Source organism: Amblyraja radiata, chromosome 32 (assembly GCF_010909765.2).
Source record: "Amblyraja radiata isolate CabotCenter1 chromosome 32, sAmbRad1.1.pri, whole genome shotgun sequence".
Lineage (NCBI taxonomy): Eukaryota > Metazoa > Chordata > Chondrichthyes > Rajiformes > Rajidae > Amblyraja > Amblyraja radiata.
In genome coordinates, this window is record NC_045987.1 from 6613825 (window position 1) to 6641273 (window position 27449).

The 27449-nt window shown below is 46.9% G+C and overlaps 1 long non-coding RNA gene across 1 annotated transcript; it reads left to right on the forward strand.

The window, feature by feature from the left end:
• Nucleotides 1-1724: 1724 nt before the first annotated feature.
• Nucleotides 1725-21581, forward strand: LOC116990804. The gene is made up of 2 exons (XR_004416630.1): nt 1725-1764; nt 21550-21581. It is a non-coding gene; the product is annotated as an uncharacterized LOC116990804 (long non-coding RNA).
• The last annotated feature ends 5868 nt before the right edge of the window (nt 21582-27449 follow it).

Below are 27449 nucleotides of genomic sequence, written 5' to 3' on the forward strand. Positions count from 1 at the left end.
CGCCCGTGGACGGGACCGTGCCCGGAGGTCTCCGGCGCTGCGAGCGCTGTAAGGCAGCAACTCTACCGCTGCGCCACCTTGCTGCCCTGCCAGTTGTGGAGTTGAAAACATTTTTTTCTCGGCCGTCCCCTAGTGGGAAAAGCCTCCTTCCTGCCTTCGGTGGGTCCTTCACAGGGGAGGTTTTTTAAAAAAATTTTTTTTTTAAAATATAAATGTATTCAATTATTAAAAAATAATATTACACTACAATAAAACAAGCCAGAACCCACCACCATAATACAATACAAACATGTAATAAACTACTATACAACTATGATACAATCCTTATTGAGGATACATTCAACGCCCTGCGGAGCCCAGCGGTCCTGGAACTCCCTCAGGGTGCCCGCAGACAGGGCGTATTCCCTTTCTAATCCCACCCGGGCACGGACGTAACCCCGGAAAAGGGGCAGGCAGCTGGCTCGGGATCACAGGGGAGGTTTGGAGGTGAGCGCTCGAGGGTGCAGCTTTCACCATCGTTGGCCTGAGGTGTGAGCCAATATCACGTTGTTCCATCCCGAGCTAGGATCGAAGCAAGCACCCTGACTCAGACCCAGCGTGACAGATGCAGAGAGAGAGCCAGAGCCACCTCCTACTGTCCTATGCCCTGAATATCATAACTGACGATAAATCTGGTGCAGTTGCTTCCCAGGGACCAGCGGAGGTACAGCTTCAAATTAAAAACACAAATGCATTTAAATAAATTCTGCCTTCGTGGAACTTCATCTGGAACCAATTATGGCAATGAAAATGAAGACATCTGACCCTAGTGCCTTCCAAGTGCTTGAAGCCCACCAGGGTCCGCAGCTGAGGATTCACATGTGCTGGAACATCCACCGCCAACTCGCATAACAAGCACTTTAGTTATGAAGTTGAAACATTTTTTTATTCTATTGCTTCCAGTCGAGCAAGCAACCCCAACAGCAAGATCTGTGACAGCTGAAGCAATGGGCGGAGGGAGGAGACATGGTGGGATCAAGCTTGCCACAACAAGGGTCTTCACTGGTGCCCGATGAATAGCCGACCAAAGTCAAAGCAGAAAAGCAGAGCGGTTCAGCCAGCACCTGCGGGAAGGGAAACGAGGTCAACGTTTCATGCAGTTGCCCTTCTTGTCTGAGATGTGAAAGACACATCTATGTGGAAAAAAGTGAACAAAATAATAAAAGGCCGTACCTTTCGGAAGGAGATGAGGAGGAATTTCTATCGTAAGAGGGTGGTGAATCTGTGGAGTTCGTTGCCACAGAAGGCTGTGGATGTCAAGTCAATGGATATTTTTAAGGCAGAGATAGATAGATTCTTGATTAGTGCGGGTGTCAGGGGTTATGGGGAGAAGGCAGGAGAATGGGATTGATATGGGGAAGATACATCAGCCACGATTGGATGGAGGAGTAGACTCGATGGGCTGAATGGCCTAATTCTGCTTCTATCGCTTAGCAGCATTAGCATGAGAAAGGTGGATTTAAGTTACAGAGAAGGTTTAAGATTAGGTTTATTATTGTCTGAGGAAGGATGTACTGGCTCTGGAGAGGGTCCAGAGGAGGTTTACAAGAATGAACCCAGGAATTAACAGGTTAACATAGGATGAGCTCCTGACGGCACTGGGCTTGTACTCGCTGGAGTTTAGAATGAGGGAGGACCTCAATGAAACATACAGAACAGTGACAGGCTTGGTTAGAGTGGATGTGGAGAGGATGTTTCCACTAGTGGGAGAGTCTAGGACTAGAGGTCATAGCCTCAGAATTAAAGGAAGGAGATGAGGAGGAATTTCTTTAGTCAGAGGGTGGTGAATCTGTGGAATTATTTACCACACAAGGCTGTGGAGGAATCTCTAACTTATCTATCTAAGGCAGAGATAGATAGATTCTCGATTAGTCCAGGTGTCAGAGGTCATGGGGAGAAGGCAGGAGAATGGGGTTAGGCGGGAGAGGTGGATCAGCCTTGATTGAAGGGCGGAATAGACTTGATGGGCCGAATGGCCTAATTCTTCTGCTATCACTTATGATCTTATCGTCACATATTCCAAGGTACAATGAAAAGTCAGATAATATCATCCATGAATACAATTAACCCAAACCCAAACACAAACAGTGGAGCAAAGGGAAACATATCAGAGTGCAGGATATAGTTCAGCATTTGGTGGGAAGGATGGAAAAGACAAGGAGATATCTATGATAGGATTAGAACAGGGTTGCCATGGGTTAGAGAGTCGTTGCATGGAAACAGGCCCATTCGGCTCAACTTGTCCAAGCCTACTAAGATGCCCCATCTGATCCAGTCCCACACTTGGCCCGTATCCCTCCAAACCTTTCCTCTACATGTACCTGTCCAAGTGTCTTTCATATGCTGTTATAGTACCTGCCTCAACTACCTCCTCTGGCAGCTCATTCCATATTGCCACCAACCTCTTAATGAAAAAGCTACTCCTCAGAATCCTATTAAATAATTTCCCTCTCACCGTACACCCTCCTGAGGTTGAGATGTTGGGACGACAGATGGCACAATAGGCTAAGTGTTCGGCTGGCAACCGGAAGGTGGCCGGTTCGAATCCCGCTTGGAGTGCATACTGTCGTTGTGTCCTTGGGCAAGACACTTCACCCACCTTTGCCTGTGTGTGAATGTGTGTGAATGTGTGTGAGTGATTGGTGGTGGTCGGAGGGGCCGTAGGCGCAGATTGGCAGCCACGCTTCCGTCAGTCTGCCCCAGGGCAGCTGTGGTACAGCTTACCACCACCGAGTGTGACTGAGGAGTGAATGAATAAAGCGCCTTGAGTATTAGAAAGGCGCTATATAAATCCCATCCATTATTATTATTATTATGTAAGGGTCCTTGTGTCAAATTTGTGAATGGGGACAATTAGTGGTGATAATACAGACAAACAAGGGTCATATGGATACAAGGAACTGCAGATGCTGGTATATGAGGCACAAAGTGCTGGAGTAACTCAGCAGGTTCGGCAAAATGGTAGCAACCGGCACACTGAGCGCAGGAGTTCAGGAAGACGGTCGCCGAGTCTACGCTTGGTCTCGCCGATGTACAGGAGGCTACATTCTCCAGGGATGGGTTGGAATACTTGCACCATTCCCTCTTGAGCAAGACTGGAACCAGAAGGAAATGGCCTTGGAAGGCTGAGGAGGTTCGGCATGACCCCGACAACTCTCCCCAACTTCCACAGATGCACCGCTGGAAGGATTTTATCGGGATGCACCACATCGTGGTTTGGGAACAACTCCATCCGAGACCACAAGGAATTGTAGAGAGTTGTGATTGCAGCACAGAGCATCACACAAACCAACCTCCCTTCCATTGATTCCATTTACATCTCACGCTGCCTCAGCAAGACCAGCAGCAAAATCAAGGACCGTTCTCAACCCGTCACTCTCTCTCCCATCAGGCAATTGGCATAGAAGTGTGAAACCGCACTGCTCCAGATTCAGGGACAGATTCTTCCCAGCTGTTATCAGACGACTGAAGCATCCTACCAACATCTAGAGAGTGGTCCTGAGCCACTATCTTCCTCATTGGAGACTGTCAGACTGTCTTAAACTGGACTTTATCTTATGCATAAAACATGATCCCTTTACAATGAATCTGTGGATGGCTCGATTGTAATCATATGTAGCCTTTACGCCGGTTGGCTAGCACGCAACAGAAAGTAAACTAAACTTAGAATGGCAACTTTTTTATGCCAGGCCAGTAGTTAATAGGAATCTGAGGGGTAACTTTTTCACACAGAGGGTGGGTGGGTGCATGAAATGAGCTGCCAGAGGAGGTAGTTGAGGCTGGGACTATCCCGACGTTCAAGAAACAGTTAGACAGGTACATGGATGGGACAGGTTTGTAGGGATATGGGCCAAACGCGGGCAGCTGGGACATGTTGGCTGGTGTGGGCTAGTTGGGCCAGTTTCCACGCTGTATCACTCCACGACTCCAGTACTGGCGTCTCTTTTCCTTCTTAAACCTTCGATTTTCCAGCATCTGCAGTTCCATCTTAAACCCTTCGCTCCATAGATGCTGCTGCACCCGATGAGTTTCTCCAGCATTTTTGTGTACCTTCGATTTTCCAGCATCTGCAGTTCCTTCTTAAACACTTAATCTCTTTTGCAGCTGACTTGTCAGTGAGTAAGGCAGCATTTTCCTTCTCTCTCCATGCAACGATTGAGGTGCTGTTGAGAGTGAGAGTATCAGAGTCATTGTGTATAATATCCCTGCTTGACCATCAGTGCAGAATAGGCAGTAGCTAACATTTAGTATTGAAAGCATCAAACAAACGCCAGCTCCCTTCAGCTCAGGCGAGCCTTGTAGGCTACGATACCACTGGGCTTGGTTAGCACCAGCTGCTACGCTCCAAGTTGACTCTTACATAAGATGCTGTTTGCATATTCCTGTCTCCTCTAAACGCTTATTAAATTTCCCTGGGGCTACAATGTACAGAACAGGATTTGGAGGAATGGAATGGCAGAATAAGAAATTCAACCATTCCTGCTCCCTGCCAGCACCTTGATGTTGCCTCGAACAGCACTGGAATAAAACTACTGCCTTCCAGCAATTTGGCAGCTGGAGCTCTGGGATGGTGTAGTCACAGAGGCCGAGTCCAACATACTGTCCGCACATTTTGCTCCCATTGTACTTCAGTGTCATTCGAAATGTTAATGACTGAGTTACAAGCAGTGGGGAACATCAGTCGCTTGGCAGGTTGCTTGGCGTGGCAAAGCAGCCATTTGATTCAGCGATGGGTAGAACTGCAGAGCCAACTACTGCATAACACTCCCAGGTGTCAGAATGTGCTGACCTTTTATTTAACAAAAACCCAACTCCTTAAAGAGATTAGAATGAAGTCAGCATTTCCACTGGTGAAACATAGAAACATAGAAACTAGGTGCAGGAGTAGGCCATTCGGCCATTCGAGCCAGCACCGCCATTCAATATGATCATGGCTGTTCATCTAACTCAGTATCCTGTACCTGCCTTCTCTCCATACCCCCTGATCCCTTTAGCCACAAGGGCCACATCTAACTCCCTGTTAAATATAGCTGAGAACTTTGTGAAATGTAGTCACGTAACAGGGGCAGCCATTTGGCAAAGTGATAACCACTAGATTAAGGCTGTGTAGCGGTAGAGTTGCTGCCTTACAGAGACCCGGGTTCGATCCAGACTATGGGTGCTGCCTGTACGATAGTTTGTACATTCTCCCCCTGATTTTCTCTGAGATCTTCGGTTTCCTCCCACACTCCAAAGACGTACAGGTTTGTAGGTTTAACAGGCTCATTGGCTTGTTAAATGTGTGTGTGTGTGTAGGATAGTGTTAATATGCGGGGACTGCTGGTCTGATCCCGCGCTGTATCTCTAAACTAATCTAAAGATTCACCAGGGATGACGTGCGGATCGACGTGAAGAGTTTCTGCGCAGTTTTTTGTGTGTATTAATAAAATTCTGAATAAAGTTTTTTTTTTGAAATTAAAAAAAAAAACTGGGAGAACTTCCCAAGTTCTTGGCGAGAGATCCAGGGACTGTTTCATGCACTCAAGAGGGCAAGTGGAGTATTCAGTTCATATTTGATTGTACTGCCTCCCACTGTGCAGAACTGATAGTGTCTGCAATGGAGTAACTCAGCGGATCAGGCAGCAGCTCTAGAGAACACTGATAGGTGTTGTTTCGGGTCGAGACCCCTTCGATTTTGGAATGCAGCATGGAAATAAGGCCCTTTGGCTCACTGAGTCCCCGCTGATCAGCGATCCCCCCCTTACACCAAGCCTGTCCTGTACATTAGGGCCAATGAACCTACAAACCTGTACATCTTTTATGGGGATAAAGGACAATGAGTGAAGGACTCTGAATGTGGCCTCATCAATGTCTTGTGTAACTAACTGTAACATGACCTCCCAACCTCTCTACTGCCGTGAGTGTTGCATCAGTTGCACTGCCCCAGGCATGTTGGAGCAAGTCTAGTGGACCTGGTTACCTGACCCCTGCCTGGGGCAACTGCTTACATAGAACAGAACAGCACAGGAACAAGTCCTTTGGCCCTCAATGTCCGTGCAGAACGTGGTGCCAAGTTAAATTAATCTCCTCTGCCTGCACGTGGTCCATATCAGTCCAATCCCTGCATCTCCACAAACGCTGCTTAAATCCCACCATCATGTCTGCTTCACCATCACCCCTTGCAACATGCCCCAGGCACTTATCACCTTTTGTATTTTTTTTTTAAATCACTTGCCCTGCACCTCTCATTTAAACGTTGCCCTCCTCACCTTACAACTACGCCCTCTAGTATTTGGGGAAAATATTTTACTCTCTACCCCAGTGTTTCACGACCAGGGTTGCCCGGAACGCGAGGGTTCCTCGAGGGGTCGCCAGGGGTTCCGAGAGAAATAGTGATAAATAGGCTAGTCATATGTAAATGCATTTTTGAGTCATTTTTGTGTTTAATTTCATATTCATAATTTTATTATGCACGTGTGGCATATTTAGCGACATCATATTTAGCGACGTCTATACGGCGCCAGTGTGAAACGGCCTTTAGTGGTCAGTGGACAGGAGCTGTACGTGATGGACCCGTGTATCATCAAGTGACTCACTCGAGTACAGACGCACTCACGGTCTCCATCAGTCCTGTCTGTGCTTCCTGGCATGCAGGTACAGTCCCTCATTCATCCACGTTATTTAGTCATTTTTACCCATCATATAGGGATGTTATATAAATTTCAAAAATTTAAGTATATGTTTATTTTTGTTAGTTTATCAAAGGTTTACTTATGTATGTTTTTGTTAGTTTATGAAAAGTTTAGGTGTGTTGTTTTTTTCTCTCTCTCTCTCTCTCTCTCTCTCCCCCTCCTCCCTCCTCCAAGGTTAGTTCTTCTGTTTGCCTTTATTTGCTTCAGTTTTGAACAAGCAGTTTGATTTCAGTTATTTTGTTTTGCATTATCAATATATTTGAGGAAAACGTAAGTTATATTTTGGTTAAACCATTTATCAGAAAAATATATTATGTTTGCCTTATGAATAAGTTTATGAAAGAGAAAGAAAGATTAATAAAGATATATAGAATTTTTAATGTAGGGGTTCCCTGAGACGTGAAAATTATTTCAAGGGTTCCGCAAGGGTCAAAAGGTGGGGAAACACTGGTCTGGCCTATCTCTGCCTCTCATCAAAACATAGAAAATAGGTGCAGAAAATAGGTGCCATTCGGCCCTTCGAGCCTGCACCGCCAATCGATATGATCATGGCTGATCATCCAACTCAGTATCCCGTACCTGCCTTCTCTCCATACCCCCTGATCCCTTTAGCCACAAGGGCCACATCTAACTGCCTCTTAAATATAGCCAATGAACTGTGGCCTCAACTACCTTCTGTGGCAGAGAGTTCCAGAAATTCACCACTCTCTGTGTGAATTTTTTTTTCCTCATCTCGGTCATAAAGGATTTCCCCCTTATCCTTAAACTGTGACCACTTGTCCTGGACTTCCCCAACATCGGGAACAATCTTCCTGCATCTAGCCTGTCCAACCCCTTAAGAATTTTGTACGTTTCTATAAGATCCCCTCTCAATCTCCTAAATTCTAGCTATTTGATTTGATTTGATTTGTGCTTCATCTATCATGTGTCAGGTTTAAGTGTGGTTCTAATAAAAAATATTTGTGTTCGGGTCAGGTTGGGCTGTCCCTCTCATGATGTGTATGTTCAGAGATACAGCATGGAAACAGGCCCTTCGGCCCACCGAGTCCATGCCAACCATCCATCTAGTTTCATGTTATCCCACTTTCGCATCCGCTCCCTACACACTAGGGGGCAATTTGCAGAAGCCAATTAACCTACAAACCCGTAGGTCTTTGGAGTGTGGGAGGAAACCGGAGCATGAGGACGAAACCAACGCGGTCACGGGGAGAACGTACAAGCTGCATCCAAGGCCAGGATACCGCGGGTCTCCAGTGCTGTGACGCAGCAACAATGCCGCCATCCCACCTTACCTGTACACACCTCACTCATACAGAGTCCGTCAATGACCATCAACTAATAGGAACAAAACGAGCAATGCATCTTGCCGCAAGATGACAACATAGTGGCATCTTCCTGGCTGTGGACACTGGTGTGAAAGTGATCAGCTTTACTGCATATCAATGGAGGGAAAAGTAGACACATAGAGGGAGTACAGAGAAGGTTCACCAGACTGATTCCTGGGATGGCGGGACTTTCATATGAAGAAAGACTGGATAGACTCGGCTTGTACATGCTGGAATTTAGAAGATTGAGGGCAAATCTTATAGAAACTTACAAAATTCTTAAGGGGTTGGACAGGCGAGATGCAGGAAGATTATTCCCGATGTTGGGGAAGTCCAGAACTAGGGGTCACAGTTTAAGGATAAGGGGGAAATCTTTTAGGACCGAGATGAGAAAATCATTTTTTACACAGAGAGTGGTGAATCTCTGGAACTCTCTGCCACAGAAGGTAGTTGAGGCCACAGTTCATTGGCTATATTTAAGAGGGAGTTAGATGTGGCCCTTGTGGCAAAAGGGATCAGGGGGTATGGAGAGAAGGCAGGTACAGGATACTGAGTTGGATGATCAGCCATGATCATATTGAATGGCAGTGCAGGCTCGAAGGGCCGAATGGCCTACTCCTGCACCTATTTTCTATGTTTCTATGTAAACATAGGCCCTTTAGTTCTTGATTCTATGTGTATTTCCCTACCTATTCCCTTCATGATTTGATACATGTCTCTAAGATCATCACCCAGTGCTGGAGTAACTCAACGGGTCAGGCAGCATCTCTGGAGAAAAGGGATAGATGAGGTTTTCGGGTCGAGACCCTTCTTCGGACTGAGAGTCAGGGGAGAGGGAACCGAGAGATATGAAAGGATACACCTGCAGTTCCTTCCTGCACAATGGAGGGAACCTCTCCCTCACAGACGACAATGATGGGATCCACAATGGTGGTGATTCACCATTTCTTCACTCTGTTATACCTGTATGAGCTTGCCAAGTGAGGCAGCCTTCCTCTCATCTTCTCTCCCTTCCCCAACCTCCCCATTCCTATAACCACAATCCTGCACCCTATCCTTTCCTCCCTCCCCCCACACACAACCGGGTTCCTGCTTTCTCCCCATATCCCTTGATTCCGTTAGCCCTAAGGGCGATTCTCCTTCTTGATCTTTCGTCGATGCTTTGCTCCCACCCTCTCCCCCACCCCAAGTTTTATGACTTGTGGCCACACCCAGAAAATAAATACATTTTCTTCGGTTAACAATTATCGTTGAAAATGGGAGCAGGGAATGAAAGGATAAGTCTCTGTGAAGTGGGATGCTACATAGTTCCTACAACACAAAGAATGTTATTGACTGAAAAAGAGTTTCAAAATGTTCTGAAATTGGACTGGTCCTCCCTTCCTCAGTTCCCATTTCTTGCTTGCATTCGCTCCGCTCAGTTTAGTTTATTGTCACGTGGATCGAGGTGCAGTGAAAAGCCTTTGCTGCATGCTAACCAGTCGGCAGAACGACTGTACGCGAATACAATCCCGCTTTTACAGTGTACAGATACATGATAAGGGAATAACGTTTCTCTATCCCCTCCCCCTCCCACCTCTGTCTCCCTCCCTCTCTCCTTCCCTCGTCCCAATGTAGGAGATAGGTCATGTTGTGTAAGAAGGAACTGCAGATGCTGGTTTCAACCGAAGATAGACACAAAAAGCTGGAGTAACTCAGCGGGACAGGCAGCATCTCTGGAGAGAAGGAATGTGAAATTCTGTGGAATTCTCTGCCTCAGAGGGCGGTGGAGGCAGGTTCTCTGGATGCTTTCAAGAGAGAGCTAGATAGGGCTCTTAAAAATAGCGGAGTCAGGGGATATGGGGAGAAGGCAGGAACGGGGTACTGATTGGGGATGATCAGCCTCATTGATCACACTGAATGGCGGTGCTGGCTCGAAGGGCCAAATGGCCTACTCCTGCACCTATTGTCTATTTTCTATTGAATGGGTGATGTTTCGGGTCGAGGCCCTTCTTCAGAGCTATCTTCAGATAGTTCATGCTGCCTTGGTCACCCACTGCCACCCACACTCAACCTCTCCATCCTGTTTTGTCTCAGTGTATTATCTCGTACAGCTCTGAGTCTCCCCATCTCAGTCAACCTCCCTCCCTTGTTGATTTTTTCTCACTCTCTCTCTGTTCCCGCCACCTCCATCTGAACCTGCAGGAGTATCCCTCTGCTCTCTGCCTCTCGTGCTGATCCATATGGCAACACATTCCCCATTACAAGATCAGCCTTCTGTGTAACATCTAAACAGCATCGGGTGCTGACAGCATGATCTTTTACCTGTATATCTCACCTGTATCGGCCCTCTTGATTAAGACATCACTGCCTCTGTATCACGCTCACAGGTTATAGGAGTAGAATTAGGCCATTCGGCCCGTCGAGTCTACTCTGCCATCCAATCATGGCTGATCTCTGCCTCCTAATCCCATTTTCCTGCCTTCTCCCCATAACCCCTGACACTCGTTCTGATCAAGAATTTGTCTATCTCTGCCTTAAAAGCATCCACTAACTTGGCCTCCACAGCCCTCTGTGGCAATGAGTTCCACAGATTCACTACCTGCATGATGAAAACATAATGGGACCTTCCTGGTTGTGGACACAGGTGTGAAAGTGATTGGCTGTGCTGCATATCAATGGAGGGAGGGTAGACACAAAATGCTGGAGTAACTCAGCGGGTCAGGCAGCGTGTCTGGAGAAAAGGAATAGGTGACGTTTTGGGCCAAAGAAGTTCCACCTCACTTTCTTTCTAAAAGAAAGCCCTTTAAAGGGCCTGTCCCACTTTCCCGAGTTTCTCACGAACTCTCCCGAGTTTTCCCCTTGATCCGAACTCGGGGAATTACGGTAATAGCCGTTCGTAGGAACTCGGGGCTGTTTTTTAAACTTGTGGACATTTTTCAACATGTTGAAAAAACGTCCCGACTTACCTGAGTTACCCCGAGTTCCTACTGGCTGGCATTACGAGCCACCACGAAACATCTATGGACTCCTACGGGCTCTCTACCGACATTCCCCGAGTTCGAATCAAGGGGATAACTCGGGAGAGTTCGTGAGTAGCTCGGGGAAAGTGGGACAGGGCCGTAATTCTGAAGCATAGAAACATAGAAAATAGGTGCAGGAGTAGGCCATTCGGCCCTTCGAGCCTGCACCGCCATTCAATATGATCATGGCTGATCATCCAACTCAGTATCCTGTACCTGCCTTCTCTCCATACCCCCTGATCCCTTTAGCCACAAGGGCCACATCTAACTCCCTCTTAAATATAGCCAATGAACTGGCCTCAACTACCTTCTGTGGCAGAGAATTCCAGAGATTCGCCACTCTCTGTGCGAAAAATGTTTTTCTCATCTCGGTCCTAAAAGATTTCCCTCTTATCCTTAAACTGTGACCCCTAGTTCTGGACTTCCCCAACATCGGGAACAATCTTCCTGCATCTAGCCTGTCCAACCCCTTAAGAATTTTGCAAGTTTCTATAAGATCCCCCCTCAATCTTCTAAATTCTAGCGAGTACAAACCAAGTCTATCCAGTCTTTCTTCATGTGAAAGTCCTGACATCCCAGGAATCAGTCTGGTGAACCTTCTCTGTACTCCCTCTATGGCAAGAATGTCTTTCCTCAGATTAGGAAGCGATGACCTCTGGTCCTAGACTCTCCCACCAGTTGAAACACCCACATTCCACATTCACTCGATCTATGCCTTTCAGTATCACGCCTCCTCTGTGTTTTTTGTGTGTATATGTGAGTATATGCCTGTTCATGTAAATGTTCCTTGTTGTGCATCTACAGCACGTGCCTGTGCATATTTGTGTGCACTAGAGAGCAGTCCTGAGCTGCCATCTAATTCATTGGGGACCCTCGGATTATAACTTTAATCGGACTCCACTTTACTTAACGTTATTCCCTGTATCCTGTATCTGTACACTGTGGACGGCTTGAATGTGATCATGTACAGTCTTTCCACTGACTGAACAGCACGCGACAAACAACTTTTCACTGTAATAATAATAATAATAATGGATGGGATTTATATAGCGCCTTTCTAATACTCAAGGCGCTTTACATCGCATTATTCATTCACTCCTCAGTCACACTCGGTGGTGGTAAGCTACTTCTGTAGCCACAGCTGCCCTGGGGCAGACTGACGGAAGCGTGGCTGCCAATCTGCGCCTACGGCCCTTCCGATTCCACCACCAATCACTCACACACATTCAGACACATTCACACACAGGCAAAGGTGGGTGAAGTGTCTTGCCCAAGGACACAACGACAGTATGCACTCCAAGCGGGATTCGAACCGGCTACCTTCCGGTTGCCAGCCGAACACTTAGCCCATTGTGCCATCTGTTGTCCCACTGTACCTCGGCACATGTGATAATAAACTAAACTAAACTGGACCTGTGCGTATGCATATATATTTATTGCCATGCATGCATTTGGGACCGAACACTAGTTTACTGATGTTCAAGAAGGAACTGCAGATGCTGGAAAATCGAAGGTAGACAAAAATGCGGGAGAAACTCAGCGGGTGCGGCAGCATCTATGGAGCGGAGGAAATAGGCAACGTTTCGGGCCGAATAGGAACCATTTCAGGAAATAGGCAACGTTTCGGGCCGAAACCCTTTCGGGTTTCGGCCTGAAACGTTGCCTATTTCCTTCGCTCCATAGATGCTGCCGCACCTGCTGAGTTTGTCCAGCACTTTTGTCTTACCTTCGATTTTCCAGCATCTGCAGTTCCTTCTTAATAATAATAATAATAATAATAATTTTATTTATAGAGCACTTTAAAAACAAACATAGTTGCAACAAAGTGCTGTACATCACTAATCATTGACAAAAAAGTTAATACACACCAATAATAACAGTTAAAAGATGGAGTAAGTAAAGATATTCAAAATAAAGAAATATTAAAAAACACTACAAGCAGGAGCAAAGTCTCATGCATGGTCAAAAGCCAGGGAGTATAAATGTGTTTTAATACTGGATTTGAAGATAAACACTCCAAACCTCTCCTATCCATGTACCTGTCTTAACTGTCTCTTAAATGTTGGGATAGTCCCAGCCTCAACTGCCTCCTCTTAGCAGCTCGTTCCATGCAACCACCCACCACCCTTTGTGTGAAAAATGTTACCCCTCAGATTCCTATTAAATCATTTCCCCTCTCACCCAAAAACCCTATGTCCTCTGGTCCTAGATTCACCTGTGACTGTGTGCATCTACCTGATGTATTCCTCCCATGATCTTGGACATCTCTCTATAAGATGTTTGATGGAGCTGCTGGCTGTTCCCACTTGCACTGCTGTTGGGAGACGAGGCATTCCCTGCGGCTGTGTGTGTGTGTGTGTGTGTGTGTGTGACCCGATCCCATGCTGTAAGCAAGGGCCATGTTGCTGCTGCCTGACACATGGTCCGGAGGGAGGGTTAGGCGCACACGGTGCGCTGCAGCTCGGCCTCTCATTAACAACACCCTCCTCACCATTGTGGTTTCCTCATTGTATCAGGCACAGTTCCCAGACATTCCCAAACTACAGCATGCCCGCAACACCAGCCGCCACTCCTCCCTGCTTGTTTCCCCTCTCTCTCTCTCTCTCTCTCTCTCCCTTGACCTTCCCCTCTCCCTTTTCCTCTCCCACCTCTCCCCCCTCCCGTCCCTTCTCTCTCCCTCCCTCTTTCTCTCCTCTCCCTTCCCTCCCCCTCTCTCTCCCTCTTCCCCTCACTCTCTTTCCCCCTCTCTTCCCTTCTCTCCCTCCCCCTCTTTCTCTCCCCCGCTCTCGGTCCCCCTCTCTGTCCCCTCCCCCTCTCTCCCGCCCCCCCCCTCTCTCTCTCCACCCTCTCTGTCCCCCCTCTCTCTCTCTCAACCTCTCTTCCCTTCTCTCTCCCTCCCTCTCCCCCATCTCTCCCTCCCTCTCTCCCTCTCCCTCTCTCCCCCTTCTCTCTACCCCTCTCTCTCCCCTCCCTCATCTCTCCCTCCCTCTCTCCCTCTCCCTCTCCCTTCCCTTCTCTCTCCCTCTCGGTCCCCCTCTCTGTCCCTTCCCTTCTCTCCCTCTCTCCCCCTTCTCTCTCCCCCCCCCACCCCTCCCTCTCCACCCCTCCACCTCCCCTCCCTCGCCACCCATTCCCGGGACCCGTGCCCCTCTCCGCTGCGCCTCTGCTCTCGGCCAGTTGCAGACGCGGTGTCTCTCACACAGACAGCCAGTCTATGTGCTGGAGATTCTCGCCCCCAGCTTGGGGCTGCGAGTCGTGTGCGCGGGTCCCACCACCACTAAGGCCGTGCAAACTGCGCCAGGACCAGTGGGTGTGAAGTCTGATCTCACACCCACTGCACACCAGGAGTCTGCCAGGGAGCCGCAGAGTGCAAGTGCCTGCCTTGCACGGATTTTCCTACTCGTTAGTCGCCGGCAGTGACACTAATGCCAGAGTGGATTTGGCCCCGGTGGCCTGGTCAGAGCAGCTGGTTGGTGGGCAGTGTTGCAATTGACTGCAAAATGTGTCTGGCGCAAACAGTCCTTGCAAAGTTTAAAATATTGTGTTGGCCACCAGCCTCCATCCTGCTGACCAAGTGCAGCACATTCAAGTTCAAGTTCAAGTTCAAGCACACAGAAAAATAGTAGGCATTTACTACAAAACAGATAAATGTGTCCATATACCATGATATAAATATATACACACATGAATAAATAAACGGATAAAGTGCAAATAACAGAAAGTGGTTGTTAATAATCAGAGTTTTGTCCGAGCCAGGTTTAATAGCCTGATGGCTGTGGGGAAGTAGCTATTCCTGAACCTGGTTGTTGCAGTCTTCAGGCTCCTGTACCTTCTACCTGAAGGTAGCAGGGAGATGAGTGTGTGGCCAGGATGGTGTGGGTCTTTGATGATACTGCCAGCCTTTTTGAGGCAGCGACATTCAAAACACAAAGCAAGGCTGGTGTTTGTGTTGAAGGTGCACACAAAACACTGGAGTAACTCAGCGGGTCAGGCAGCATCTCTGGAGAGAAGGAATGGGTGACGTTTCGGATCGAGACCCTTCTTCAGTTCCATTACCAAAGTCACCCATCCCTTTTCTCCAGTGATACTGCCTGAACCGCTGAGTTAGTCCAGTATTTTTGTGTCTATGTTGAGTGGAAGAGTTGGGACATCTTGTTGCAAATGTACAACTCATTGGTGAGACCACAACTCTGCCCGGCCCATAGGAAAGGAGTCATTAAGCTAGAAAGGGTAGGAGGAAATATTCACATGGAAGTTACTGGAGCAGAGACAAAGAAAATAGGTGCAGGAGTAGGCCATTCGGCACTTCGAGCCAGCACCGCCATGCAATATGATCATGGCTGATCATCCAAAATCAGTACCCTGTTCCTGCTTTCTCCCCATATCCCTTGGTGCCGGTTAGCCCTGAACTAAATCTCTCTTGAAAACATCCAGTGAATTGGCCTCCACTGCCTTCTGTGGCTGACAATTCCACAGATTCACAACTCTCTGGGTGAAGGAGTTTTTCCTCATCTCAGTCCTAAATGGCCCACTCCTTATTCTTAAACAGTCACCCCTGGTTCTGGTCTCCCCCCCAACATGGGGAACATTCTTACTGCATCTAGCCTGTCCAATTCCTTAAGAATTGCGTATGTTTCCCTCGCGTCCTTCTAAATTCAAGTGAATACACGCCCAGTCGACCCATTCTTTCATTACATGTCTGTCCCGCCACCCCGGGAATTAACATTGTGAACCTACGCTGCACTCCCACAATAGCAAGAATGTCCTTTCTCAACATCAGGAACATTTTTCCAGCAATCCCTTAATAATTTTATATGCCGTATTTGAAGGGCTTGAGTTACAAGGAGAGGATGGAAAGCCTATGACGTGTCTCAATGGAACATTTGAGCCTGAGGGATGGCCTTTTTCTTCATACCCCTGCATAAAGACTGGTAACCTATTATTCCGTGGCTTTACCAGCGGTAGTCAAATGGCATGGCAGCCTGCTTACGAGCTGCAGTGCCAGAGACCAGGGTTCGATCCTGACTAGGGGTGCAGTCTGTACGTTCTCCCCGTGACTGCGTGGGGTTTCCCCGGGTGCTCTGGTTTCCTCCCACACTCCAAAGACATGTGTTCAAGAAGGAACTGCAGATGCTGGGAAATCGAAGGTACACAAAAAAGCTGGAGAAACTCAGCGGGTGCAGCAGCATCTATGGAGCGAAGGAAATAGGCAACGTTTCGGGCCCGAAACGTTGCCTATTTCCTTCGCTCCATAGATGCTGCTGCACCCGCTGAGTTTCTCCAGCTTTTTTGTGTACCTCCAAAGACATGTGTTTTGTCTGAGGAAGGGTCTCGACCTGAAACGTCACCCATTCCTTCTCTCCAGAGACGCTGAGTTACTCCAGCGTTTTGTGTCTGTATCTTCAGCTTAAACCAGCGTCTGCAGTTCCTTCCCACACACACGTATTAAATATGTGCATGTGTGTTGTGGGTCGTAAAAGGTTAATTGACTTCTGTTAAAAAAAAAAATTGTAACCTTACCAACGCTCAAAATGTAGATTTCAAATATGTCGGAAACGGCATATCTGGAAGAAATGCAACTCCTCCTAGCAGGTAAAGCAGACCAATTCTTATTGATTTGGTCTCCCTTTATCGATTTCCTACAAGCATATGGTGCAACGCAACCATAGAAATAAAATGTTTTAGAATCAGGTTACGAGTGGCCTGGAACATAAAATAGGTGTATCGCTTACAATCTCCTTTTTCCTTTTTTCCTTTTTTTTTTCTTTTCTTTTTTTCGTCTCTTTTCTCCTTCTACTTCTTCTTCTTTCTTCTTCCTACTTTCGGGCTATCTTTCTATCTCACGCACCACTTATGTCAATCCCTTCTTTTCTCCTCTTTTCTTCCTTGTTCAGTATTCAGTATTTATTTAATATCTTTTTCACTGAATACTTGCATACACAGAGGAAAGGAAAAAAACGTTACTCAGAAACGTTACATAGAAACATAGAAAATAGGTGCAGGAGTAGAGGCCATTCGGCCCTTCGAGCCTGCGCCGCCATTCAATATGATCATGGCTGTTCATCCAACTCAGTATCCCGTACCTGCCTTCTCTCCATACCCCCTGATCCCTTTAGCCACAAGGGCCACACCTAACTCCCTCTTAAATATAGCCAATGAACTGTGGCCTCAACTACCCTCTGTGGCAGAGAGTTCCAGAGATTCACCACTCTCTGTGTGAAAAAAGTTTTTCTCATCTCGGTTTTAAAGGATTTCCCCCTTATCCTTAAACTGTGACCCCTTGTCCTGGACTTCCCCAACATCGGGAACAATCTTCTTGCATCTAGCCTGTCCAACCCCTTAAGAATTTGGTAAGTTTCTATAAGATCCCCTCTCAATCTCCTAAATTCTAGAGAGTATAAACCAAGTCTATCCAGTCTTTCTTCATAAGACAGTCCTGACATCCCAGGAATCAGTCTGGTGAACCTTCTCTGCACTCCCTCTATGGCAATAATGTCCTTTCCATTCAGTGTAGTTAATTTAAAAAAAAGGATAAATACATAGAGCTCTAAAAACAAATTAATATGACCATGTCTAAAAACAAAAAGTAGGCCTAAAGTTTACAATAGAAAAAAAAGAGACATTCCGACCGACAGTGGCTTTACTGTGACAGGTGCCTATCTGTCAAAGTATGGACAAGGTTGAATGTATTGGTGAACCATATTTGGGGAGGGGACACAGTCCGTTACTGTTTTGCTATTATTCCTGTTTTGCTATTAAATTAAAAGAATAAGAAGCTGTATATGAAATGTAATATGTCAACACGTATCAGGTACCACAGTATTAATAATAATAATAATACATTTTATTTATGGGCGCCTTTCAAGAGTCTCAAGGACACCTTACAAAAATTTAGCAAGTAGAGGAAAAACATGTAAGCGGAATGAAATAAATAGTAGAGACATGACTAGTACACAAAGTAAAGACAGAATTCAATACAAAACACAATATGAGGGAATTCAAGCACAAATGAAAAGGGAGGGGGACGTGGGGACTAAGGATAGGCAGAGGTGAAGAGATGGGTCTTGAGGCGGGACTGGAAGATGGTGAGGGACACGGAATTGCGGATCAGTTGGGGGAGGGAGTTCCAGAGCCTGGGAGCTGCCCTGGAGAAGGCTCTGTCTCCAAAACTGCGGAGGTTGGATTTGTGGATGGAGAGGAGACCGGCTGATGTGGATCTGAGGGACCGTGAGGGTTGGTAGGGGGAGAGGAGGTCAGTGAGATATGGGGGGGCCAGATGGTGGAGGGCTTTGTAGGTGAGGACCAGGATTTTGTAGGTGATCCGGTGGGAGATGGGAAGCCAGTGAAGTTGTTTGAGGACTGGAGTGATGTGATGCCAGGATTTGGTGTGGGTGATGAGTCGGGCGGCTGCGTTCTGGACCAGTTGGAGTCGGTTGATGTAGGTGGAGCTGATGCCAAGGAGAAGTGAGTTGCAGTAGTCCAGTCGGGAGGAGATGAAGGCATGGATGAGTCTTTCAGCAGCAGGCGGTGTGAGAGAGGGTCTGATTTTGGCGATGTTGCGGAGGTGAAAGAAGGAGGTTTTAATGACATGGCGGATGTGAGGCTCAAGGGAGAGGGTGGAATCAAAGATCACGCCAAGGTTGCGGGCCTGGGGAGATGGGGAGACAGTGGTGCCGTCGATGGTGAGAGTGGGGTTATTGATTTTGCTGAGTGTGGATTTGGAGCCTATGTTTTATCGCTGTTGAGTTTGTATCGCTGTACAGTGTTGTACTTCTAACAAAAAAATAAAGAAAATAAAATAACAAATTGTAACTGTATCTCTAAACTAAACTAAAGGTGGGCAAGACTACAACATTTAAAAGAAGTTTAGTTGGGTACATGGATGGGAAAGGTTTAGAGGAGTACAGAACTAGCTCAGGGGGGCAACTTTGTCAGCCATGAGGTGTTGGGGCCGAAGGGCCTGGTCCCATGCGGTATGACTGACTCTGTGAGAGGGTGAGGAAACAACTGACTCAGTGCTCAACCCTTGGGGTTAGTCTAAAGAGGCACTTTTACAAATGTAGAGGCGAAGAGGATGATTCACTCCCATCTAGTACGATATATCCCGAGCACATCCTGCTACCCATTCCTGTATGTGTGTGGTGCATCATGCATTAAGGATAATGCTTCATTCCTAGGTACACACAAAAATGCTGGAGAAACTCAGCGGGTGCAGCAGCATCTATGGAGCGAATAGAAACATAGAAACATAGAAATTAGGTGCAGGAGTAGGCCATTCGGCCCTTCGAGCTTGCACCGCCATTCAATATGATCATGGCAGATCATCCAACTCAGTATCCCGTACCTGCCTTCTCTCCATACCCTCTGATCCCCTCAGCCACAAGGGCCACATCTAACTCCCTCTTAAATATAGCCAATGAACTGGCCTCGACTACCCTCTGTGGCAGGGAGTTCCAGAGATTCACCACTCTCTGTGTGAAAAAAGTTCTTCTCATCTCGGTTTTAAAGGATTTCCCCCTTATCCTTAAGCTGTGACCCCTTGTCCTGGACTTCCCCAACATCGGGAGCAATCTTCCTGCATCTAGCCTGTCCAACCCCTTAAGAATTTTGTAAGTTTCTATAAGATCCCCTCTCAATCTCCTAAATTCTAGAGAGTATAAACCAAGTCTATCCAGTCTTTCTTCATAAGACAGTCCTGACATCCCAGGAATCAGTCTGGTGAAGTCAATGCTTATGCCGCTAGGGTGCAGACTGCCCAAGCGGAATATGAGGAACCATTTCAGGAAATAGGCAACGTTTCGGGCCGAAACCCGAAAGGGTTTCGGCCCGAAACGTTGCCTATTTCCTTCGCTCCATAGATGCTGCTGCACCCGCTGAGTTTCTCCAGCATTTTTGTGTACCTTCGATTTTCCAGCATCTGCAGTCCATTCCTAACCAACATGTTTCATTCCTGTCAGGTTTTGTGTAGCCTGGACCTGCCTCATTGTTGGTTTCCCTATATGCAAATATACACGGTGTTTATTAAAGAGAATGGTTCGTTGGTTCCTGTCGGTACCTGTAGAGATCGAGTGTGGACCATTGGCCTGTAGGGACCGGTGTCAGCTCCTATCTATATGTAGTGGGCCGGCCATGGTGGAAATAGACTTGGTTCGTTCACATCTTGCATTGTGCAAACTCAACATACTATTTTTGCCAGCCACACTATGGGCGAGAGGAATGTGCCACAATTCACAAAGATGCAAGATTTATGTTGTGTCCTCTTCATCTAGACACGATTCCTGTTCTCCAGTCCAAGTGTTAATAGGCCATCAACGTTGGTTGAAACCAAACAGCGGGAGCTCAGGCCACATGCTATCTCAGTTTGTCTCCGACACTCGATGGAACGTCAACAGCTTTAGGTTCCTGTGTGTGCAGGTCCCTGGTGTTACCTCCCCCCCTCGACTCCATTCAAGGAACCAAGCAGTCGTTCCAGGTGCGACAGAGGTTCACCTGCATCTCCTCCAACCTCATCTATTGCATCCGTGAGACCAAGCGGAGGCTTGGCGATCGTTTCGCCGAACGCCTCCGCTCGGTCCGCATTAACCAACCTGACCTCCCGGTGGCTCAGTGCTTCCAACTCCCCCTCCCATTCCGAATCCGACCTTACTGTCCTGGGCCTCCTCCATGGCCAGAGTGAGCACCACCGGAAATTGGAGGAGTAGCACCTCATATTCCGCTTGGGCAGTCTGCACCCTAGCGGCATAAGCATTGACTTCACCAGATTCCGGTAGCCCTTGCTGTCTCCTCCCCTTCTCAGCTCTCCCTCAGCCCTCGTTGCCTATTTCCTTCGCTCCATAGCTGCTGCTGCACCCGCTGAGTTTCTCCAGCATTTTTGTCTACCTTCGATTTTCCAGCATCTGCAGTTCCTTCTTAAACACTCCCTGGTGTTATACCCTGCCTTCTGGAAATTGTCCCTAGTGTGTAGGAGAGTGCTGGTGTATGGAGATCGCTGGTCGGCAGGGATTTGATGAGCTGAAGGGCCTGTTTCCGCGCTGTATCTCTAAACTAAACTGGAAACGATACCATGATATTTTATCGTATGTTTATTTGTGGTGTGTTGGTTTTTAATGTACCTGTTAAACTGTAGTAAGGAAGAATTTAATTGTTCCACTCGTGTTCCATACGACAATTAAACACTCTTAACTCTTGTAATATTTACGTCACTGCCTCAAACTCAACTAATTAACACATCAAAACGTTTCCCTAAAAGCCACACGTCGGGTGCACGATGGAGTTCTCTCCACTTGCCGGGTGAGTTAGTTCCAATGTTGGATGCAGAGAAGCAAGGCAAAACAGACCCTATTCACCACTCTAACTATCCCTTTCCTTCACCACCAGTGCACAGTGACTGCAGTGGTGTACCACGGTCAACATGCATCACTCACCTGGGTTATACCTGCAACCGCTGCAACCAGCCTAGAAAGGCCTGGATAGAGTGGACGTGGAGAGGATGTTTCCACTGGTGGACCTGAGGCCACAGCCTCGGTATAAAAGGAGGTACCTTTCAGAAAGGAGATGAGGAGGAATTTCTTTGGCCATGCCATGATTGATCGGCGGAGCAGACTCGATGGGCCGAATGGCCTAATTCTGTTCCTATAACCTCTGAGCCAAGGAGGGCCAGGATAGCAGAGACATGGCGACACCACCAGCTGTCGGCTGCCCTCCAAGAAGCACTCCATCTTGACGTCCGAATACAATGCCGTTCTTCCTCATCATTGGGTCCAATTCCTGGGACTCTCTTCCCAACAGAACAGTTGGAGGTGGCTTCACCAGAAGAGCTGCACAGTTTCACGACAGTCTCAAGAAGGATTGGTTTTCTTGGTCCTCCAAAATATTCCAAATGGAATTTAAACTGGAGGTGGTGAAGGGAGGGCTTAAGCCAGAAAGGGTTATTGGGAAGAAAGAGCTACTTTAAATTTAGTTGCATCTGGTTGGGTAACTATAGTTGGGTGGAGATTATTCCACGCTTTAATTGTGCGGGGGAAGAACGAATTGCTGTACACATCTGTCTTTGTAGCTGGGATCACAAATTGGATCGAATGCCCTCGTCTGCTCCTAATTGGTTTGGGTTTGGTGTAGGTCTTGTAGTCTATGTCGAGCTGACCGTTTAACATTTTGTAAAAACAGGTCAAACGGTGAGCTTCACGTCTGTCATGGATTGGGGATGGACAAGCCAGATACACTTGCATCATGGAAAAACAGAGAGTAAATAGAAATACTAATGAAGATGACACATCATGAGCCAAGACACAGTTTGACCATTTTTTCCCATTTTCTACAGCTTTGTTATAACAACAGGAGTGTGTTGGGAGAATGTGACTGTGTGTGAGCGTGCGTGCATGCTTTGGTCTGACTGTGAGCACCATTATTTGCTTGGATTAATGTGTGTTTATTTGTGTTGGGTATGCATGTGGCAGTATGATGAAGGGATGCTGTCTTGAATGTTGGATCCCGGCATTGGGAGATGTTTCATCTGTCTAGTCGAAAGTTCAAGAGGCCTCACCATCTGTTTATTCAATTCTAATCCCCGACTAGAATGCAGTGGGAAAGTTGTTACTGTGTCAGGTGAGTCAACCCTCTGGGGACAACAGTCTGTGTGTGTGTGTAATGGAACCAGTGAAACCATTCTGAAGCCGTTATCAAGCCACACAGCTTGGAAACAGGCCCTTCGACCCAACATGCCCACACTGACCATCATGTCCCATCTACACTACTCCCACCTGCCTGCGTTTGGCCCATATCCCTCTAAACCTGTCCTATCCGTGTACCTGTCTGACTGTTACTTAAACGTTGTGATAGTCCCCGCCTCAACTACCTCCTCCAGCAGCTCCTCATACACCCACCACCCTTTGTGTGGAAAAAGTTACCCCTCAGGTTCCTGTCAAAATTTCCCCCTCTCACCTTAAATCCATGTCCTCTAGTTCTCTATTTCCCAACTCTGGGCAAAAGACTCTGTATGTCTACCCGATCATGATTTTGTACACCTCTATGAGATCACCCCTCATCCTCCTGCGCTCCAAGGAATAGAATCCCAGCCTGCTCAACCTCTCCCTAGAGCTCAGACCCACGAGACCTGGCAACATCCTCGTAAATCTTCTCTGTCCCCCTTCCAGCTTGACAACATCTTTCCTGTAACACGGTGCCCAGAACTGGACACAATACTCTAAATGCGGCTTCACCAACGCCTTGCAGTATACAACTGCAACATGAGTACCCAACTTCATTAGAGTTGATAACTTAAATAAAATAGTGTGAGCATGAGTGGTGAAGAGAGCTGCTGGTAGTGACTTTAATCTCTCCCTGTCATTGACATTCTGATTGGGTTTGATCTACGTTCCAATACCATGTTATGGGTGGGAACTGGGGGTCTAAATCTTAAAGGAACTTATGCACAGAATCAGGCAGCTTAGGGTCTTGAGCCTGTCTAGATTAGTTCATTATTACTGTCACGTGTACTGAGGTACAGTGAAAAGCCCTCTTGTGTGTGTGTGCAAGTGACCACAGTGTACAGATACAGGATGAAGGGAATAATGTTTAGTACAGGATAAAGTCCAGTCTGAGAGGAGATTTAGCAGAGCAGAGTTAGAGTAGGAAATGCTGATGTTGAAATGAAGATTTAAAACAGGGGAGCATTGGTAATGTGTGATTGCAGATCCACTTCTGGGACCAGTACGCAGAGAGTGGCCCGGGAAAAACGTTTACACCCAGAGAGTTGTGAATGTGTGCAATTCTCTGTCACAGAAGACAGTGGAGGCCAATTCACCGGATGTATTCAAGAGAGAGTTAGATCTAGCTCTCGAGATTAACGGAAACAAGGGGTATGGGGGGAAAGCAGGAACGGGGGACTGATTCCGGATGATCAGCCATGATCATATTGAATGGCTGTGCTGGCTCGAAGGGCCAAATTGCCAACTCCTGCACCTACTTTCTATGTATCCATAAGTGATAGGAGCAGAATTAGGCCATTCGGCCCATCAGGTCTACTCCGCCATTCAATCATGGCTGATCTATCTCTCCCTCTCAACCCCATTCTCCTGTCTTCTCCCCATGACCTTTGACACCCGTACTAATCAAGAATCTGTCAATCTAGTTGGATTATCCACACAATGTTTCAAGAAACCCTCTGGGATCTACCTAACGTATTGTGCCCATCTAAACCACTTGCACTCAGGAAGTCCCTGTCAATATTGGAGGGGTGAAAGTCACCCATTGTGACATTGTTACTTTTACATCTTTCCATAATCCGTCTTCATGCATGTTCCCCTACATGTGTTTTGCCCTACGTGCATGTTGCCCTACATGCGTGTTGCCCTACATGCATGTTGCCCTACATGCGTGTTGCCCTATGTTCTGCTGGCCATTGGGAAGAAAGATTAACATTCATTGCCATTGACACTGCACTGCCACCAAAGACCACATATCCTTCCTGTGATGTATGATCAGGACTTAATGCTGTGATCCAGAAGGGATTTGACCATATACTCTGTAAACTGAGGCGTAACTTCCAGCCTTTATGAATAGTCTGGTGATAAAGACCAGAATTCCATGTTTTTGACTCTGGTTTTAGGCTTAATTCTGACCCTTTTGCAGCAGGAATGACCCCTTTACTCTTTTGGTGTGGTATTACTGCTCAGTTTTTCCAGATATTGTCTCTTGGACAATTCCAGTGATGTGTATATTTGGGACATGGATGGGGAGGGGAGAGTGCATGTAAGGGAGAGACTGCCGGAGCCTCTCCCCGCTGGGCCTCCTCCCGCTGCCTGTGGCGAGATGCCCCTGGCTCTGGCTCGTCTGCGGGAGGTGGTGGACCTCAGCCACATGGTCCCAGCCTGCTCGGGGTGAACTCTGGACGCGGAGAACACCATGACCTGAGAACGGGGAAATAACATCAACAAAATCTGTCTCATGCTGTGACCGTGTGCAGTTTTGGACCTTTTAAACGATAGAATCTTTGAACATTCACAACTGGGGAGTCCATTAACTTCTGTAGGGAAAGAACTCCCCACTTTCCAGCCCCAGATCCATAACCCTGCAGGTCTCAGCTCTTCAATTACATACCCAAGTATTTTTAGTGTGTGGGAAGGAACTGCAGATGCTTTTTTACAGCGAAGATAGACACAAAATGCTGGAGTAACTCAGGAGGACACTCTGAAGAAGGCTCTCGACCCGAAACATCGCCCATACCTCCTCTCCAGAGATGCTGCCTGTCCTGCTGAATTACCTCAGCAATTTGTCTCTATCTTCCAACGTACTTTTAAAATGCTCCTTACTCTGTTAGTCAATGCTTCAGCTGATAATGGAAAGAATCCCACACATGTTTTTAACATATATGTTTTTTCCTTCGCTCCATAGATGCTGCCTCACCCGCTGAGTTTCTCCAGTATTTTTGTCTACCTTATGTTTTTAACCATCTCATTGGTCAATCTTGCTGTCTTTATAAGTTCTAGGAGCAGAATTAGGCCATTCGGCCCATCAAGTCTACTCTGCCATTCAATCATGGCCGACCCATTTTTCTACCTCAACCCCATTTTCCTGCCTTCTCCCCATAACCCTGGCACCCTTAAGCCCCTGTCCCACTTAGGAGACCTAAACAGCAACCTCTGGTGACCTTTCCCGCCACCAAAGGTTTCCATGAGGTCACCGGAGGTTTTGGTCACTCTCCCCAATGGTGGAAAGTGGTTTCCGCTGTGGTCGAGGCTTCATCTAGGTTGCTGCTATTTTTTCATCATGATTAAAACCGGCCTCGACTAAAAATAGGCTGCAGTTTTAAAAATCGATCATTTTTTAGTCGCAGGTCTAGTCGAAGCCGGTTTTCTTCATAGTCGAGGAAGGTTTTCAACATGTGCGTGGGAGGTGGTAGGAGGTTGCAGGTCACCTCAACCTTGATTTATTTTTGGGTGGCGGGCAAGGTCACCAGAGATTGCTGTTTAGGTCTCCTAAGTGGGACAGGGGCTGTACTAATCAAGAATCTGTCTATCTCCGCCTTAAAAATATCCATTGACTTGGCCTCCACAGCCGACTGGGGTGGCTGGACAGAGACTCCATCACTCCACACCATTCAGTATCCTCCAGAATTCCCTTGTTTCGTTGCACCAAATGCATTTGTCACTTCTCTGTCAAATACCTACCTGTGGCCATCGAGCTACAAGTGCAGCACAATATGGGCCCCTTGTCTACTGTGGCTAAGCTTACTATTGAGTGCACATCTATACTAATTCAATTTTCCAGCATTTGATTTGCATCCTACTGCCCTTTGATTTAAGTGCCTTTCTAGATACTTCCTCAAGGTTTGTGCAAGCCTTTGCCTGTGTCTTCCCCTTGGGCAGTGTCGTGCAGATACCATCCACCTTCAGGGTAAAAAAAAAACATCTTCAGAATCCCTCGACATCATCTACTCGTTTACCTAACTAAACATGTTTCTCCAGATGCCTTTTGAACCGATTCCTAAATGCTTCCCATTACTGAGATTTACTTATCTCAAATAGCTATTACCATTCCATGTTTGCTAAATCACATTCTGGTCCAGTAAATGTTGGCCCTGCCCCAAGTTTAATCCTATTTTGTCTTTGTCCTCTTCCGTGATTATACTAAATCTAAGATTATGATCACCACTGCAAAAACGCCCCCTTCCATCAAATCTCAGATCAGAATTTCATTCCAGTCTGTTGGCCTTGCTACACACACTGGCTGAAAAAAAAGCTCTTCAGACTGCTACTTAGTAACTGTGTTCTCTCAAAGGTACACTGATGTTATTTCAGTTAATACTATTGTGTTAGTAAAATCCTCCACACTGCTGCCCCAGTAGTTTGCATGTCAGAAAGTTCCCTCCAGGTTTGTTCTATCTCGCTCCAATATCACAGCAATGTGCTTGCTGCATTATTTACTCTTTAATCCACCACATATGGGATCACGGCCGATCCTTCCACCATGATATTCCTTTGCAGCCGTGAATATTTATTGAGCTAATATTGTTCCCTGCATTCCTTTTCACTCCTCTCCTTAACTTTCATATGAAGAAAGACTGGATAGACTCGGCTTGTACTCGCTAGAATTTAGAAGATTGAGGGGGGTTCTTATAGAAACTTACAAAATTCTTAAGGGGTTGGACAGGCTAGATGCAGGAAGATTGTTCCCGATGTTGGGGAAGTCCAGAACTAGGGGTCACAGTTTAAGGATAAGGGGGAAATCTTTTAGGACCGAGATGAGAAAATCATTTTTTACACAGAGAGTGGTGAATCTCTGGAATTCTCTGCCACAGAAGGTAGTTGAGGCCAGTTTATTGGCTATATTTAAGATGGAGTTAGATGTGGCCCTTGTGGCTAAAGGGATCAGGGGGTATGGAGAAAAGGCAGGTACAGGATACTGAGTTGGAT